Genomic DNA, 15,537 nt, shown 5'->3' on the forward strand with positions numbered 1-15,537 from the left:
GTCTCCCAATTCTTCCACCTCTTCTCCCTGTGACCAAAAGTAAGGAGTGTCCTGGGTCTTCCTGTCCTGGGTCACTTCTCTGTTTAAACTCTCTCCCTGGGTAGTCTCCAGAACTTTAAATACCATCCTATGTTCACGACTCCCACATTTTGTATTTCCACCCCAAACTTCTTCCCTAAATGACCATTCCATATTTCTAAATCCTATTTGAAATAGCTCCAAGATGTCTAATAAGCATCTCAAACCTAACACACCCAGAAAAGACCTGCTTCAATCCCAAACCTGCTGATCCTGCAGTATTCCTCATTGTAAGTAGCAATCCGTTCTTCTGCTCCATTTCTACTCAGGAAAGAAATCCAGAAGTTTTCCTTGACTCCTATATGTTCCTCAACCTCATATCTGTTATATAAAAAACTGTTTTGGACCACATTCCTGCACTGGGCCCAAGCAGAACACACTAAAAATCGAAATGGCTATATAGCTCAGGGCTGGGGTTGTGGCTCAGTGGTAGAGCACTCGCCTAGCATGTGTGAGGCACTGGGTTTGATTCTCAGCACCATGTAAAAAAAACCCAAATAAATAAAATGAAGATATTGTGTCCATCTACTGCTAAAAATATTTTTTAAAAATGGGTATAGCTCAGTGGTAAAGCATTTACCTAGCATGTACAAGGCCCTGGGTTCCATCTCCAACCTTGCAAAAAAAAAAAAATAAATAAATAATAACAATAATAATTAGTAGAAAAAAAATTATGAAAAGTAACCTGATGTTAACTAGTTATTTTGCTATTGTTCTGTCTCTCTGTCCCCCACCTTACCAGGAAAATAACTTTGAAATAACCATTGTGCTTAAGCCAATGAAGACTGTTAAATCAAGGCCAGGTATGGTGGTGCTAATCCTATGACGAGCAACTCGGGAGGCTGAGCCAGGAGGATTGCAAGTTCAAAGCCAACTTCAGCAACCTAGCAAGGCCCTAAGCAACTTAGGGAGACCCTATCTCAAAATAAAAAATAAAAAGGGCTGGGGATGTAGCTTAGTGGTTAAACACTCCTGGATTCAATGCCTGATACCCCCCCTCAAAAATTGCTAAATCAAAAAAAAATTTTTTTTTGACTATGTGAGTAAATGGAACATGATACCAACTTGCTGGACGGCATGGTCAAATATTGCAAACATGGAAAATCATTCCCTGTCTAAATTTATAAATTTAATACTGTTCTAATTAAAATGCCAACCAGCTGCCATACAGACTGAATAAAATGATTTTAGATTGTGTTTATAAAAGTCAACAGGCAAAAATACTCTGAAGATAATAAAGGAACATTGGGGTACACAGGCCTTTTACACAGGCCTTTTGGAGGTACAAACTGAGGGAAAGGTTCTAGATTGGTCAAAGGTATCTGGCATTGAACCCAAGAGGACTTAACCACTGAGCTACTTCCCCAGCCCTTTTTTGTGTTTTATTTTGAGACAGGGTTCACTGAGTTGCTTAGGGCCTTGCTAAGTGAAGCCCAGGAGAGCTTGGAAAGGCAGACTGGGGAGGCAGAGGCAGAGAAAGAAACAGGTTCTAGGGAGGGGAACTAGGCCAGGCAAAGGCTCAGAGGAAGGGAGGCACGGGCTTCCAGCAGATCTTACAGAACCTGGCAGGGGAGTGGCACTCAGAAAGGAGAAGCTGCTGGAGGCAAATCATGAAGGCCAAGGTAAGGGTGTGGAGACAGATGGGGCCCTCTCCAGGGAACAGAGCCTCTTCTGGGTCCCTAGTATCTAGCACAGTGCACATGAGAGGCATTCCGCGGATATCTTGAAGATCTTTTCATATCAGCACACATGGTATTGGTCTTTTTTTTCCCCCAAGGGTGCTTTACCACTGAGCTACATTCCCAGCCCTTTCTATTTATCTATTTTATTTTTAGATAGGGTCTCACTAAGTTACTGAACTTAGCAACAAGCCCTGAACTTGAGATCCTCCTGCTTGGGCCTCCCCAGCAGCTGTGCAAGTGCCATTGTGCCTGGCTATGGTCTTGGTTCTTTTTTTTTTTTTTAAATCTGGCATTGAACCCAGGAGGACTTAACCACTAAGTTACTTCCCCAGCCCTTTTTGGTGTTTTATTTTGAGACAGGGTTCACTGAGTTGCTTAGGGCCTTGCTAAGTTGCTGAGGCTGGCTTTGAACTTGTGATCCTCTTACCTCAGCATCCCGAGTTGCTGGGGTTACAGATGTGCGCTACCACACCTGGCTGGTCTTGGTCTTGGTCTTTTAAAGGTCTACACAACTTAGCAAAGTTTTAGTATTCAGAACTAGAACTGTACATTTTCCATTTGATGAGCCACCTCTGGATGGACCCTCAGGTTGCCTTCAGTTTGGGCAGGATCCTAGTTATTAGTAAAAATTCTAGCATTCTGAATTCAGCTACCCCTGAGACCCTTCTTCCTCAGGTCAGGAGGGATCTTTCCATCAGTCCCATTCTGCTCTCCCTTCTGCCTTCCAAATAAGCACGTTTTTGGTCTTGACATCTCCCCTTTGAAGACTGAGACCATACTCCTCTAAGGTATCTTCCACCCCCAGACTGAGTATCAAGTCCCATTTATAATCATCATATTCAGAGATACACACTAAACATTTGTATGGTAGAGGCAACTCACACTGATTTCTATTGAGCAGCCAAAATACTTATAATCTAACCTAGCCGGGGTCTAATTTACATTAGGGTATTCTCACCATAAGTCACTGTGGCTCTAGAGTAAAAAAGAACTTCCTACCCCCACCCCATGGCCTGATGGTGCAGAACTATTTAGCTTCCTCAAAGCACCAAGCTCTCTTCTGTCCTCCCAGCTTTCTTTCCACATGCTTTTCTGTCTTTCTGGAATGTTTCTCTTCTCTCTTCAGGTCTCAGGTTAGAAGCTATGCCCTCCGAGAAACAATCCCTGAATTTATTTCTCCCTCCCTCCCTCCCTCCCCTCCTTCCTTCCTTCCTTCTTCCCTCCCTCCCTCCCTCCCTCTCTCCCTCCCTGCCACTCTTTGGTACAGGGAATTGAAGCCAGGAATGCTTAACCACTGAGCCACATCCCCAGTCCTTTTTTTTTTTTTTTTTTTTAATGTCTTTAAAATTTCTTTTTGGTACCAGGGAATTGAACCCAAGGGTGCTTAATCGCTGAGCCACACCCCCAGCCTTTTTTATTTTTATTTAATTAATTTTGGGGGGAGTACTGGAGAGTGAATCTAGAGGCACTTAATCACTGAGTCACATTCCCAGCCCTTTTTTGTATTTTATCTGGAGACAGGGTCTCACTGAGTTGCTCAGGGCCTTGCTAAACTGTTGGCTGGCTTTGAACTCACAATCCTCCTGCCTCAGCCTCCCAAACTGCTGGGATTAAAGGTGTGCGCCACAGCACCCGGCTCCCTTTTTATTTTTTATTTGAGACAGAGCCTTGCCAAGTTGCTTAGGACCTCCTTTAGTTGCTGAGGCTGGTCTTGAACTTGTGATCCTCCTGCCTCAGCCTCCTGAGTTGCTGGAATTACAGGTGTGCACCACCATGTCTGTCTTACTCTATATTTCTCACAGCACCTATCTCACTTTGTTATAATTGTCCTTTTAGTTGTCTGTGAATGGAGCGAGGGCTCTTTGGGTCTTAGTCACTGTCGCTGAGTCAGCACTCAGCATCCACTACAGAACCAGGCAGAGTGAGGAAGCTGCCAAGGTCCTGGATACCATATTCATGACTTTGAACTCTTGGAGTTGGGGTCAAAGCATATCGTGGTCTCCTGCCGCCGTTTTCAAGGAGTGTGCCTCAGCAAGATAAACTGGCAGCTAAAAGATGATCAGAACAACAAAGTAAACTGGTCCCCAGCTGCCTAGCTCCAGGGAATATTTGTCACTGGGACAGTCACAGAAGCCTTGTCCTTGTTCAGGACCAGGTGGGGAGAGCCAGCCTCAGCTAGACATGCAGAAAATTCAGTCATCCTGCAAGTGCGAGCCCTGTGGGGTGGGAGGTGGCCTCTCAGTTTGTTCTTTTCCTCTCTCTCTCTTTCTTTTTTTTTTTTTTTTTTTGGGGGGTGGTGGGGGTGGGCGGTGTAGCTCAGTGATAGAGCACCCCTGGGTTCAATCCCCAGAACCAAAAATAACAAAGCAAAACAAAACCTCCAGAGAGTTCACATTTGTTTTTTACATTTAAAGAATATGTTTGACTTAGAGTTGCCATTACCAAATTATATTGATACAGTTCATTAAAAATCTACTTAGTAGGAAATTGATTTGGGTCCAAAAAAATTAGGATTTTATTAAATAAATGCTGCATCAAGAAACGGTCTTAGCCAGGTGCTGTGGTGCACACCTGTAAATCCCAGCTACTCCTGAGGCTGAGGCAAGAGGATCACAAGTTTGAAGTCAGCTGGGCAACTTGGTGAGACCCTGCGTCAAAATAAAATTTTATAAAGGGTTGAGGATTTATCTTTGTGGTAGAGCATTTGCTTAGCGTATGAGGTCCTGGGTTTAATCCCCAGTGCCAGGAAAAAAAGTTTAGCATTGCTGTTTATCTTTTTGCACCCCTTCTAGCTTTTGCTTGTGTTTCTGGTTTGCTGTGTCACATGGTTAAGTCTCCAAGTTATGGAATAGAATGGAGTACATGTAGGGAAAAGTTTTGGGTTGAGGGCGAGGAATATGGGGCTTAGAAAATAACATTTGAAAAGAAAAAAGTGAAAGTCAGTGAATGTGAGGAACCCATTTTCCATTTTGTACTTCAGCTCCCTCTTTCTGGAACTAAAGTAACTTCTTTATGTACTACTTAATAAAATCAACAAGTGTTTAATAAGTACCTAATTTTTAAAATTTACTTCATTTATTTATTTTTGCTACCAGGGATAGACCCCAGGGACACTTCTACCACTGAGTCACATCTCCAACCTTCTTTCATATTTGACTTAGAGATAGGGGCTCACCAAGTTGCTTAGGGCCTTGCTTGCTGAGGTTGGCTTTGAACTTAGGATCCTACTGCCTCAGCCTCCTGAGCCGCTGGAATTACAAGGAGGGTACCACTGCTCCAGGCTATTAAGCACTTACTATTGCCAGGGGAGAAGAGATATCTCCAAAGAGGGGCCGGGCTGGGGGCAATGGCATAGGCCTATAATCCCAGCTGCCAAATAGGGTGAGGCAGGGGGATTGCAAATTCAAGGCCAGCCTCAGCAATTTAGGGAGGCACTAAGCAACTCTGTAAGAACCTATCTCAAAATAAAAAATAAATAGGGCTGGGGATATGGATCAGTGGTTAACAATGGTTAAGCACCCCTGGGTTAAATTCCCAGTACCCCCACAAAAGAGTGCAGGACCAGCCTGTATAACTGAAAAGAGTTGAGGCACATGCCAGTCCAAAGTATAAACAGGCATAGGAAAGTAGTTACCTATTCAGGGGAGAAGGCTGGCCATCTCCAGAGGGAGAGACAGCAAACTGTAGTAGTTGTGGGGTGTTAAAATTTATAGAGGGACAATTGCTAGGGACTGGACTTGAAGTGGGGTCAGGGCAGAGTCACACAATGTCAGGCCAGTTTTCCTTGCATTTGCACATTGCTGTTTCTTTTCTTTTTTTCAGGTCAAGGTCAAAGTCCAAGGGCATGGCTTGGGTCACTCAAGAGTTTCAACTGTTCATGGGCACTTTCTGCATTTCAATGGTTCATGGGTGCTTCCTGCATAGCAATGGTTCCTGTTTGTATTCTTTGGAACTCAGTATATCTTTTCTTTTCTTTTCTCTTTTATCCCCAAATTCCTGTCTCAAATTCCTGCCAGTACAGTAGTTGCTCCTAGTAATTCTTGGCCTCTTGGCCTTTTCTTAAGGGTGGTGGTTGTATAGTTTATAGACTTTTGATAATGAATTCCAGGTAAGTTCAAGTGGTAGAGTGTGTGCTTAGCAGGCGTAAGGCCCTGGGTTCAATCTCCAGTGCCTGTGCACGTGTACACACACACACACACACACACACACACACACACACACACACACACAGTTGAGAATGAGCTCCTATATTGTCCTAATGGTAGTCACTAGACCATTAATTTAGCTATTAAATTCAAATTAAGTAAGTACAATTAAATATAATTTTAAAATTAAGTTTTTTGGTTGTAGTAGCCACTTTTGTTTGTTTTATTTGGGTACTGGGGATTGAACCCAGGTGCTTTACCACCGAGCTACATCCCCAGTCCTCTTTATTTTTTATTTTGAGACAGTGTCTTGTTAAGTAGTTGAGGGTCTCACTAAGTTGCTGAGACTGGACATGAATCTGTGATCCTCCTGCCTCAGCCCCCCAGTAGCTGGGATTACAGGTGTGCACCACCATGCCTGATTTGCAGTAGCCACATTTTAAGTGCCTAAAGGCTATAATGGTTACCATGGAAAACTCAGAACATTTCAGAGGGTTCTACTGGCCAGCCTGCATGGATATTCTCCCCAGAATGAAAAGACTTTCCTGTTCCAGTACATTATTTTCCATATAACTTCTATAATTTTGCAGGGTCAGGAGTAAAGGGGGTAGAGGTCAGGAGAGCAGGGAGATAGTGGGTCACTGATCTTTGAAACTCATGTTCCCAAGGAAAAGAAGCCCAGATATAAAAACTTGTTTGAAAATAAATACATATATAAATAAATAAAGGGAGGAAAAAGAAGGGGGATAAAAAGCTAGTTGAAAACATCTCAGAATATAACAAGTTTGCAAAAATAAAGCAACCAAGCTGCTACAAATTCAGTATGCTCACTGCTTTAAATAACCTCATACAAAACCAGGCCCTTGTCTTCCCACCTGTTTGGCCACATTCAAAGGAAAATCATTTCCTTCATTATCTAAAAATAATTGGAAAACAATGTTGAAGATTTTCTGCAGTCTCTTAAGAAACCACCAAAGGAGAATCATTTTCACAGCACATTGCAAATCTTCTTGAATCATCTTTCCCATCTCTGTCTCCTCATCCTCCCACGCCTGGCACATGCTTCCCTAGAGCTCTCTGCTCCCCCATTCCAAACTCACCAACTCTCCAATTCTGCTTCTTCCTTTCTTCCCCTGAATAGCTCACTTATTATGTAGCTCTCCAGAAATATTTTATTTATCATTATCTTCTTTTGCAATACTGGGGATTAAATTGAGGGCTTCACACACACATACACACACACACACAGACACACACACACAGGCAAGCACTCTATGACTGAGCCACACCCTCAGCCCAGATTTTTTTTTTTTTTTTTTTTTTTTTGTTATCAGGGGTTGGACCGAGGGGCGCTCACCCACAAAGTCACATCCCCAGCCCCTGCCTTTTTTTGAGTACCGGGGATTGAACTTGGGAGCACTCAACCACTGAGCCACCTCCCCAGTCCTATTTTGTATTTTATTTAAAGAAAGGGTCTTACTGAGTCGCTTAGCACCTTACTTTGGCTGAGGCTGGCTTCCTCCTGCCTCAGCTTCTCAAGCTGCTGAGATCATGGGCGGGCACCACCATGCCTGGCCCAGAAATGTTTTATTTTAGCCCATCTCACAAATATAGTGGCACATGACAGAGAACAAGCTCCCAGGCTGCTGTGATCAGGAACACATTCCACAGTGACCTGGTCCACTGCTTTCCCTGCCAGCCTGGACCAGTTTCTCTGAGATGACTCATTTTCTCAATGATGGTCTATACTCCTTATCACTTCCCCTTCTGCCTACTGTTGCCAAGGGCCAAGATCTGGAAGAAGCTCATCACTGAGCCTAGCACAGAAGGACACATTTTGCTGGGTTGCCAGAGGAGACTGATGTCACAAGGAAAGAGAGAAAACCAGATGGGCCGGTTTGAAAGATGTTTTAACCCAGGAGTAAATTATTTTTTGTTTTTGTTTTTAAATGGGCACTGCCCTACTCTCTGGTAGACAGTAAATGATTGGCTCTGGAAAGTGTCTTTTTTTTTTTTTTTGGTGGGGAGTAGAGGGTGGGTACTAGGGATTGACTGCTGGGGCCCTTTACCACTGAACTAAATCCTTAACCATTTGTGTTTTTTTTGTTGTTGTTTTGTTTTGTTTTGTTTTTTAATTTTTAATTTTAAGACAGGGTCTCTCTAAATTGCTTAGGGTCTTACTAAGTTTCTGAGGCTGGCCTAAAACTTATCCTCCTGCCTCAGCCTCTCCAGTCGCTAGGCTTACAGGTGTGTGTTATTACTCCAGCAATTATTGACTCTGTTTGTTTTAGTGCTGGGGATTGAACCCAGGGGCATTTTACCACTGAGCTACATCCCCAGTCCTTTTACTTTTTATTTTGAAACGGGGTCTCATTAACTTGCCTAGGTCCTTACTAAGTTACTGACTTGAGGCTGACTTGAGATCATCCTTCCTCAGTCTCCCGAGTGTTTTTTTTTAAATATTTTTTATAGTAGTAGATGGACACGGTACCTTGATTTTATTTATTTATTTTTATGTGGTGCTGAGGATGGAACCCAGTGCCTCAAACATGCTGACAAGTGCTTAACCCCTGAGCCACAACCCCTGCCTGTTACTGACTCTTAACAGTAGGCCAGGGTTCAATCTGAGAACAAGCCCATGGGTACCTTTCCTATTATCTTAATAGGAATGATGAATATTTATTAAACTTCCATGCATTTTAAGTGAAGGCTTTTCCCTATATCAAGATATGCCTGGCACCATCATTAGGTTTTATATCTGAACTTATGTTTTCTTTTTTTTTATTTATTAGAAGTTTATGGTTATACATAGTAGTTGGGTTCAGCACTGAACCTCCCGTCATTCCTTATGTTCGCCACATGCATCTGAACTCATCATTATCCATCCCTGCAGATCAGCTCCCCCGTTGCCGATCGCTTCCCCCCCGCAGATCAATTCCCCCATTGCAGATCAATTCCTCTACTTTATTCTCCACCTTAGAATGTTACCATTGCCCAACCAGTTCGTCAAGCCAGGAGCCTGAGAATCAACTTAGACTTTTCTTCCGTTCTCAGTCCCCATGTCCAATTCATCTCCAAGTCCTGGGATTTCGTCTGAGATCTCTAATCTCCGTAGTATCTCTTTACCTCCATCACTTTTTTTTAGGGGGCATGTACTGGGGATGGAACCCACCAGGGACACTCTATTCCTAAACTACATCCCCAGCCCCTTTTTATTCTTTTTATTTTGAGACAGGGTGTCACTAAGTTTCCCAGCCTGTCCTCAAACTTATGATCCTCCTGCGTCAGTCTCCCAAGTGGCAGGGACAACAGGTGTAGGCCATGGCGCCTGTGTCATCATCTGTCATCATCTGACATCAGGCCATGGGCATGCCTGGAAGTCAGCCACGGTCTCCCTGTAACCACTCCCGTGTCTTTCACTCCACCCTGGTACTTTCCTGAGTAACCTGCTAGTCAGTGGGCCATCTGGGGCTCTCCCTGACTTACCCTATATTCACCTTTTGGTTAACCCGAGCACACTGGAGTATCCCTGAGAGCACTAAGAATCCAAATCTAAAATCATTCATAGAGAATGTAGAGAATTATAAACAAAAGTATCTCTGAAGTCACAGGAGGGAAATTCACACTATTAATACACAGTGTACTTCCTATGCTGTCCCCTAAACCATTCCCCCATAATGCCAGCTGCAGCCACATCTCCCCTCACTCCATTCCCTTCCTCTGCTATCCTGTAGCTGCCCTCCAGTCAAGTTAGCTCCCAGTCTCCTCAGCTACTCTACTTCTCCAACCCTCTTAGCTGCCACTCCTCATTGAGAATCTCTTCCAAATTCTTTTTTTGGACTGGTGCTTGAACCCAGGGCCTTATGAATGCAAGGCAGGCACTTGACCACTGAGCTATATTCCCAGCCTCCAAATTCCATACAATCCACTAGACCTTGTAAGCCTCAGCCTCTGCTCCTTTCCTCACTTCCTTGCTTGACCTCCTGGAGTTAGCCACAGTATAGGGTGGTAGGGATTTTACCTGGCCTGCCATATATTCTTCTATCTGGGTGATCACTCATGCTATCCTTTTGTCTGAAATGCCCTTCCCTTTTCCCTCTGGTTAACCCCTACTAGTCCTTTAGGACTCAGTCTAAGCTGGTGGTGGTGGCACACACCTGTAATTCGAGCAATTTGGGAGGCTGAAGCAGGAGGATCATGAGGCCGAGACCAGCCTCAGCAATTTCCAAGACCCTAAGCAACTTAGTGAGATCCTGTCTCAAAATAAAAAAGAGCTGAGGATGTGGTTCAATGGTAAAGCACCTCTGGGTTCAATTATTTTTATTTATTTATTTTAGTTGTAGATAGACACAATACCTTTATTTGTTTATTTATTTATTTATTTATTTTTTAAGTGGTGCTGGGGATAGAACTCAGTGGCTCAAGCGTGCCAGGCAAGCACTCTACAACTGAGCCACAACCCCAGCCCTGGGTTCAATGTTTAGTACAAAAAAAAAAAAAAAAAAAAAAAAAGACTCAGCCTACACATTTTCTCCTGGGATTTTTCCTTAGGATCTCTAAGACAGTGCCAGATGGCCTTCTAATGTGGTCTCAAGCAGTTTACCCTTATCACAACTGTATTCTACATGACTTTGAATAGTACATTATATACAGAACTTGAGAACAGAGTTTAATTACTGCATGTCCTGGATCTCAAACAGGAACTAATAATAGTTGGTATTCAAAGATATTGAATAACTAGATGCACAGATGATGCTCTGTGGTTTTAGCAAAGAACAGAGCCCTGAACCCTTTGTGCATGAAGTCATAATTTTATACTCAATTGTGTTCTAACCTGAAAGTCAGTATCTGGATTCAGAAGAACAAAATTCACCTCTGGAGTTTCATGAGTGACCATAAATGCCTCTTAACAAATTTGGCTGTTCTCTTTCTAATCCAAGAAATCCTGCATCTGCTATACTAGGTAATCAAACCCCTTTGGAAGATTTTGCACAATACAGTGTACTCAGTAGTCCGTTTTCCACCTCGAGACCTAGGAGGTCATTTAGTTGGCTCCCTCTCCCCCTAGGGAACTGCCCAGTTGTCTCCAACAGCACTTTAAAAAAAAAAAAAAATCTTTACCAGCAACAAAAAAGGAGTGGTAAGCCTGAGAATGGTATTAACACACCTATGCACACCCCTAAAAATGAGGAGGCATATGGACTTTGGGATGCCTTTAGGATATGTAAGTTCCTATAAGATTGCATACTTAGATTTAGGATGATATTTGGGGTGGGCATGGTGATGCACATCTGTAATCCCAGCTACTCAGGAAACTGAGCAGGTTAGGTTAGGTTAGGCTGGGCAACTTGGTGAGAATCCGTCTCAAAAATAAAATTAAAAAATGGGCTGGGGGTAGTGTTCAGTGGTAGAGCACTTGCCCAGCATGTGTGAGGCCCTGAGTTCAATATCCAGTAGCACATGCATGCAGGCATACACGTGTGCATGCACACACACACACACACACACACACACACACATACATAGTCATATTTGGCTAGGGATCTTTCCTGCTTGCCTTCTGAAGCCCAGTAGAGAGCAGCTAGAGGCATTACATAATCCACGATACAACACACAGTCTGATGTTTTATTTTAGAAATCATTTATTTTTATTTCAAATTTAAAGGTAGTACATGTTAGATAAAATTTGATACACAACAGTATAAAATTAAGAGAAATCAATGCCATCAAGAGTTAGCTCCACAAATTTACTAATTTATTTTTGGTACTAGAGATTGAACCTAGGGGTGCTTTATCACTGTGCTACATCCCCAGGTCTTTTTATGTTTTGAGACAGTCTCCTTAAGTTGCTGCAGCTGGCTTCAAACTTGTGATCCTTCTGCCTTAGCCTCCCAAGTTTCTGAGATTACAGGTGGTGCCACTGTGCCTGACTTCTCCACAAATTAAAAAAAAAAAGGAAAAGAAAAAGAAAGACATGTCCACACATATTTGGAAGGTTATTTTCTTCTATATAGTTGCAGTCATCTTAAAAGCTACAGAAATGGGGGCCTGGGGAGATAGCTCAGCTGGTAGAGTGCTTGCTTGTCAAGTACAAGGCCCTGGGTTCGATTCCCAGCACTGCTCAAAAAAAAAAAAAAAAAAAAAAAAAAAAAAAGGCTACAGAAATGTATGTCATCTAAGGTGAAAAGTTTCAACCAGTAGTGGTGGCACATTGCTTGTCATCCCAGCAACTCAGGAGGATTGCAAGTTCTAAACCAGCCTGGGAAACTTAGCAAGACCTTGTGTAAAAATCAGGTAGAGGGGCTAGGGAGATAGCTCAGTCGGTAAAGTGCTTGCCTTGTAAGCACAAGGCCCTGGGTTCAATCCTCAGCCCCCCCCCCCCAAAAAAAAAAAAAATCAAGTAGAAAGGGTAGGGTAGGGTAGGATTGGGGCTGTCAAGCACAAGACCCTGGGTTCAATCCCTAGCATTGAAAAAAAAAAAAAAAAAAAAAAAAAAAAAAGGTAGGGTGTGGTTCAGAGATAGAGGACCTCTGGTTTAATCTCTGATACTACACATACAAAATAAAGTGAAAAGTTTCCACAGTGGCATGCTTTTTGGTTTTCTTGTTTGTTGTGGGAACTGAACCCATGGCCTTATACACGCTGGGCAAATCTTTACCACTAAGCTACATGCTTAGCCCTCCACTGTTGGATTTTTTTTTTATAGACAACTGGTGTCAACCAGTACAAGATCCCTTCAGAATGTATACTTACAAGTATACATATTCAATACCTTTTTTTTGGGGGGGGGGGGCTACTGGGGATTGAACCCAGGGGCACTTAACCACTGATTCACATTCCCAGCCCTTTTTATTTTTTAAGACAGGGTCTCACCAATTTGCTTAGGGCCTTGTTAAGTTGCAGAAACTGGCTGTGAATTTGCAATTCTCCCCCCTCAGTCTCCCAAATTGCTGGGATTACAGGCGTGCGTCACCATTGCCAGCTTAAATACAATTTTTAATTCATTTTAATTGTAACTAAAATTAGTGTGACACTAATATGTTAACACATGGTTGAGCCAGGTGTGGTAGTGCATGCCTACAATCCCAGCGGCTGGGGAGACCAAGGCAGGAGGACTGCAAGTTCAAAGACAGCCTCAGAAGCTTAGTGAGGCCCTAAGCAACTTGGTGAGAACTTGTCTCCAAATTAAAAAAAAAAAAGGTTGGGGATGTGGCTCAGTAGTTAAGTACCCCTGGGTTCAATCCCTGGTACCAAAAACAAAAAGCAAAAAATATGGCTTAATAACTGCACAACATTTGATGTTATTGTGTTGAACCACTCCCTTATTATCAGGAGTTTAATTTTTTTAATTGCACAAAATACAATAATAAACATACATAATTTATTGTGTGAATTATTTTTATGATAAAATCCTCCCAGCAGAATAGAAAGATCAAAAGGCATATATAAGCCGGGTGTGGTGGTGCACACCTGTAATTCTAGTGGTTTAGAAGGTTGAAGCAGGAGGATCCCAAGTTCAAAGCCAGCTTTAGCAACTTAGCAAGACTGTGTCTCAAAATAAAAAATAAAAAGGGGTTAATCACTCAGTGGTTAATCACTCCTAGGTTCAATCTCTTGTACCCCCCAAAAATTTTTTTAAAAAATAAATTAAATAAATAAAGGTATATGTATATTACCAGGGCCTGATGTACACTATTAACTTGTCTTGCAAAAATACCAAGTCGTGGGCTCCGGAGATAGCTCAGTCGGTAGAGTGCTTGCCTTGCAAGCCTAAAGCCCTGGGTTCGATCCTCAGCACCACCAAAAAAAAAAAAAAAAAAAACTAGGTCTTGGTCTTGGCTCAGTCAAGAGCTTGCCTGGCACAGGTGAGGCACTGGGTTTGATTCTCAGCACCACATAATAAATAAAATGAGGTTAAAAAGAAAAACATATTTGCTCTCATGAAAAAAAAAACAAAAAAAACTATACATCATTCAGTAGTTATTTTGTGGGTGACTTATTTTAGTTGTTTGTTTTGTTTTTATGGTAACAGAGACTGAACCCAGAGGCACTGTACCACTGAGTTACACCCTCAGCCCATTCTGTTTTTTATTTCCAGACAGGTCTCCTAAATGGCTGAGAATTGAATTTGTGATTCTCCCACCTCATACCTCTGAGTTTCTGGGATTACAGGCGTGTGCCACAGTGCTCAGCTTTTTTAAAGAGGCTCAGTGGCATAACCAGAAACCAACTGCCTTCTACTAAATGTTTGGTTTTATTCCCTTGCTACTGTAGCGTTAATGGAGTTTGTTTTTAAGAAATTTCATTCCCCAACCAGGGAAAGTGACCCACACCTGTAATCCTGTAATCCCAGCTACCTGGAAGGCTGAGGCAGAAGGATCACAAGTTCAAGAACAGCCTGGGCAATTTAGCAAAACCGTGTCTCAAAAAAAAAAATAAATAAATAAAACAAAGTAGGGCCGAGGGTGTAGTTCAGTGGTAGAGCATCCCTGAGTTCAACCCCAGTACCACAGATACAGAGAGAGAAAGAAGGAGAGAGGAAGAAAAAATTTCACATTTCCTTTAACATTTTATTATGAAAATTTTTAAAGAAAGGTTGAGAGAAGGATACAGTGAACACCCACATACTCACTAGCTAGAGTCTACAGTTAACATTCTACTATTTTGTCCATCCATCAAGCCATGGAAGTTTCTTTTTTCTTTGGTGATCAAACTCAGGGCTTTGTGCATGCTTTACCAATTGAACGGCCCCAGTTGAGTTTTGTTTTTGTTTTTTTTGTTTGGTACTGGGGTCACACCCCCAGTCCTTTTTATTTTTTGAGACAGGGTCTCCCTAAATTGCTTAGGGACTTGCTAAATTGCTGAGGTTGGCTTCCGATTTGAGATCCTCCTGCCCAAGCCTCCTCACTTGCTGGGATTACAGGCATGCGCCACCACGTCCGGCACAAATCCTCAATTGTAATCTCCCGGGTTACAATGCTCTAAAGGGTTTGAATGTGGGAAAGTGCAAGGTGGGAATCTAGCTGGGTTCTGTACTTCGCACTCAGGACGGTGGGGGCATGGCTCTAGGTTCTAATTCTGACTCCATTCTGAGACTTCAGTTTTCTCCCCTGTAACTCAGGCGTCTCTCCTTCCTGGGTAAGGAATAAAAGCCCAGATCACCAGATAACATTCTAAAAATGATGGCTGTGATGGATATTATGTAATCTTTTACACCCACGTCACCACAAATCCAAGATCTGACGACCACTTCAGGTTTACACCATCAGTCTAAGCAATTATGAGGACAGGGTGGGCCAGAGGGCTACTGACCTGAGGCTGAGGGCCGCGACAGCCCACCGCTGGGGACTCGTTCGGCTCGCTGCGGGTCGGCCTGCGACCGGACCTGGATCCTTCCCTCCGGCGCCCTGCACGCAGAGTGACAGCCGCGCCCCGATCCCGAGCGTGCCCGCGTCACCTCAGTGAGTGCTCACAAAGGCCTGTGAGGTAGGCGGCGCTACAGGGGGAGAAACCCAAGCTCTAGGAGCCGGAGTCGCTCGCTCAATCCAAGCAGGCGGTGAGCAAACTGCAATTGAGGACTGAACCCTTAACTGCTCTACCTTTGGCGTCCCGGGAACCCGCCTGCACCTGTA

At 43.1% G+C, this 15,537-nt stretch overlaps 1 protein-coding gene across 1 annotated transcript in view; it reads right to left on the minus strand.

Moving 5' to 3' along the window:
* Positions 1-15,374, minus strand: part of DYNLL1 (dynein light chain LC8-type 1) — a 31,779-nt gene extending 16,405 nt beyond the window's left edge. The window contains exon 1 of the mRNA XM_079151471.1: positions 15,218-15,374. The gene's annotated coding sequence lies outside the window, so the exon portion shown is untranslated. The remainder of the gene's footprint in view (positions 1-15,217) is intronic.
* Between the last annotated feature and the right edge of the window lie 163 nt (positions 15,375-15,537).

Source organism: Sciurus vulgaris, assembly GCF_902686455.1.
Source record: "Sciurus vulgaris genome assembly, chromosome: 8".
Taxonomy (NCBI): Eukaryota; Metazoa; Chordata; class Mammalia; order Rodentia; family Sciuridae; genus Sciurus; species Sciurus vulgaris.